Source organism: Platichthys flesus, chromosome 22 (assembly GCF_949316205.1).
Source record: "Platichthys flesus chromosome 22, fPlaFle2.1, whole genome shotgun sequence".
Classification (NCBI taxonomy): Eukaryota; Metazoa; Chordata; class Actinopteri; order Pleuronectiformes; family Pleuronectidae; genus Platichthys; species Platichthys flesus.
In genome coordinates, this window is record NC_084966.1 from 11,895,542 (window position 1) to 11,898,041 (window position 2,500).

The following is a 2,500-nucleotide window of genomic DNA, read 5'->3' on the forward strand; positions in this document are numbered from 1 at the left end:
GTGGAAAAAAGCTTACAGTACCTGGTATTCCCAGGCAGTCTCCCATCCAAGTACTAACCAGGCCCGACCCTGCTTAGCTTCCGAGATCAGACGAGATCGGGCGTATTCAGGTTGGTGTGGCTCTAAGCGAATGATTCCACCCTCTGAACCTTATTTATACATGTATATACGTCAGGTAAAAATGGAAAAAAGCTTACAGCACCTGGGTTCCCAGGCAGTCTCCCATCCAAGTACTAAGCAGGCTCGACCTTTGCTTAGCTTCCGAGATCAGACGAGATCGGGCGTATTCAGGTTGGTGTGGCAGTAAGCGAATGAGTCCACCCTCTGACCCTTATTTATACATGTAAATACGTCAGGTAAAAGAAGAAAAAAGCTTATAGCACCTGGTATTCCCAGGCAGTCTCCCATCCAAGTACTAACCAGGCCCGACCCTTCTTAGCTTCCGAGATCAGACGAGATCGGGCGTATTCAGGTTGGTGTGGCCGTAAGCAAACGAGTCCACCCTCTGACCCTTATTGATACATGTAAATACGTCAGGTAAGAGTGGAAAAAAGCTTACAGCACCTGGTATTCACAGGCAGTCTCCCATTCAAGTACTAAACAGGCCCGACCCTGCTTAGCTTCAGAGATCAGATGAGACCAGGCGTATTCAGGTTGGTGTGGCCGTAAGCGAATGAGTCCACCCTCTGAACCTTATTTATACATGTAAATACGTCAGGTAAAAGTGGAAAAAAGCTTACAGCACCTGGTATTCCCAGGCAGTCTCCCATCCAAGTACTAACCAGGCCCGACACTGCTTAGCTTCCGAGATCAGACGAGATCGGGCGTTTTCAGGTTGGTGTGGCCGTAAGCGAATGAGTCCACCATCTGAACCTTATTTATACATGTAAATACGTCAGGTAAAAGTGGAAAAAAGCTTACAGCACCTGGTATTCCCAGGAAGTCTCCCATCCAAGTACTAACCAGGCCCGACCCTGCTTAGCTTCCGAGATCAGACGAGATCGGGCACATTCAGGTTGGTGTGGCCGTAAGCGAATTAGTCCACCCTCTGAACCTTATTTATTCATGTAAATACGTCAGGTAAGAGTGGAAAAAAGCTTACAGCACCTGGTATTCACAGGGAGTCTCCCATTCAAGTACTAACCAGGCCAGACCCTGCTTAGCTTCCGAGATCAGACGAGATCGGGCGTATTCAAGTTGGTGTGGCCGTAATCGAATGAGTCCACCCTCTGAACCTTATTTATTCATGTAAATACGTCAGGTAAAAGAAGGAAAAAGCTTGCAGCACCTGGTATTCGCAGGAAGTCTCCCATTCAAGTACTAACCAGGCCCGACCCTGCTTAGCTTCCGAGATCAGACGAGACCGGGAGTATTCAGATTGGTGTGGACGTAAGCGAATGAGTCCACCCTCTGAACCTTATTTATACATGTAAATACGTCAGGTAAAAGTGGAAAAAATCTTACAGCACCTGGTATTCCCAGGCAGTCTCCCATCCAAGTACTAACCAGGACCGACCCTGCTTAGCTTCCGAGACCAGCCGTATTCAGGTTGGTGTGGCCGTAAGCAAATGAGTCTACCCTCTGAAACTTATTTATACATGTAAATACGTCAGTTAAAAGTGGAAAAAAGCTTACAGCACCTGGTATTCCCAGGAAGTCTCCCATCCAAGTACTAACCAGGCCCGACCCTGCTTAGCTGCCGAGATCAGACGAGATCGGGCGCATTCACGTTGGTGTGGCCGTAAGCGAATTAGTCCACCCTCTGAACCTTATTTATTCATGTAAATACGTCAGGTAAGAGTGGAAAAAAGCTTACAGCACCTGGTATTCACAGGCAGTCTCCCATTCAAGTACTAACCAGGCCCGACCCTGCTTAGCTTCCGAGATCAGACGAGATCGGGCGTATTCAGGTTGGTGTGGCCGTAAGCGATTGAGTCCACCCTCTGAACCTTATTTATACATGTAAATACGTCAGGTAAAAGAAGAAAAAAGCTTACCGCACCTGGTATTCCCAGGCAGTCTCCCATCCAAGTACTAACCTGGCCCGACCCTGCTTAGCTTCCGAGATCAGACAAGATAGGGCGTATTCAGGTTGGTGTGGCCATAAGCGAATGAGTCCACCCTCTGACCCTTATTTATACATGTAAATACGTCAGGTAGAAGAAGAAAAAAGCTTACAGCACCTGGTATTCCCAGGCAGTCTCCCATCCAAGTACTAACCAGGCCCGACCCTGCTTAGCTTCCGAGATCAGACGAGCTCAGGCGTATTCCGGTTGGTGTGGCTGTAAGCGAACGAGTCCACCTTCTGAACCTTATTTATACATGTAAATACGTCAGTTAAGAGTGGAAAAAAGCTTACAGCACCTGATATTCCCAGGCAGTGTCCCATCCAAGTACTAACCAGGCCCGACCCTGCTTAGCTTCCGAGATCAGACGAGATCGGGCGTATTCAGGTTGGTGTGGCCATAAGCGATTGAGTCCATCGTCTGAACCTTATTTA

At 48.0% G+C, this 2,500-nt stretch overlaps 7 non-coding genes and 7 pseudogenes across 7 annotated transcripts; all 14 read right to left on the reverse strand.

Moving 5' to 3' along the window:
- Positions 1-9: 9 nt before the first annotated feature.
- Positions 10-128, reverse strand: LOC133934229 (5S ribosomal RNA). The gene has a single exon (XR_009912421.1). It is a non-coding gene; the product is annotated as a 5S ribosomal RNA (ribosomal RNA).
- Positions 129-190: 62 nt separating this feature from the next.
- On the reverse strand, positions 191-309 carry LOC133943676 (5S ribosomal RNA; annotated as a pseudogene).
- A 62-nt stretch (positions 310-371) lies between these two features.
- On the reverse strand, positions 372-490 carry LOC133935672 (5S ribosomal RNA). The gene has a single exon (XR_009913803.1). It is a non-coding gene; the product is annotated as a 5S ribosomal RNA (ribosomal RNA).
- A 62-nt stretch (positions 491-552) lies between these two features.
- LOC133938860 (5S ribosomal RNA) lies at positions 553-671 on the reverse strand (annotated as a pseudogene).
- A 62-nt stretch (positions 672-733) lies between these two features.
- On the reverse strand, positions 734-852 carry LOC133945842 (5S ribosomal RNA). The gene has a single exon (XR_009917562.1). It is a non-coding gene; the product is annotated as a 5S ribosomal RNA (ribosomal RNA).
- Positions 853-914: 62 nt separating this feature from the next.
- Positions 915-1,033, reverse strand: LOC133942832 (5S ribosomal RNA). The gene has a single exon (XR_009915881.1). It is a non-coding gene; the product is annotated as a 5S ribosomal RNA (ribosomal RNA).
- Positions 1,034-1,095: 62 nt separating this feature from the next.
- LOC133940260 (5S ribosomal RNA) lies at positions 1,096-1,214 on the reverse strand (annotated as a pseudogene).
- A 62-nt stretch (positions 1,215-1,276) lies between these two features.
- On the reverse strand, positions 1,277-1,395 carry LOC133941562 (5S ribosomal RNA; annotated as a pseudogene).
- A 62-nt stretch (positions 1,396-1,457) lies between these two features.
- On the reverse strand, positions 1,458-1,566 carry LOC133944212 (5S ribosomal RNA; annotated as a pseudogene).
- Positions 1,567-1,628: 62 nt separating this feature from the next.
- Positions 1,629-1,747, reverse strand: LOC133946652 (5S ribosomal RNA). The gene has a single exon (XR_009918337.1). It is a non-coding gene; the product is annotated as a 5S ribosomal RNA (ribosomal RNA).
- A 62-nt stretch (positions 1,748-1,809) lies between these two features.
- On the reverse strand, positions 1,810-1,928 carry LOC133946210 (5S ribosomal RNA). Its single transcript, XR_009917914.1, has one exon. It is a non-coding gene; the product is annotated as a 5S ribosomal RNA (ribosomal RNA).
- Positions 1,929-1,990: 62 nt separating this feature from the next.
- On the reverse strand, positions 1,991-2,109 carry LOC133941158 (5S ribosomal RNA; annotated as a pseudogene).
- Positions 2,110-2,171: 62 nt separating this feature from the next.
- On the reverse strand, positions 2,172-2,290 carry LOC133938420 (5S ribosomal RNA; annotated as a pseudogene).
- Positions 2,291-2,352: 62 nt separating this feature from the next.
- LOC133948290 (5S ribosomal RNA) lies at positions 2,353-2,471 on the reverse strand. Its single transcript, XR_009919897.1, has one exon. It is a non-coding gene; the product is annotated as a 5S ribosomal RNA (ribosomal RNA).
- Between the last annotated feature and the right edge of the window lie 29 nt (positions 2,472-2,500).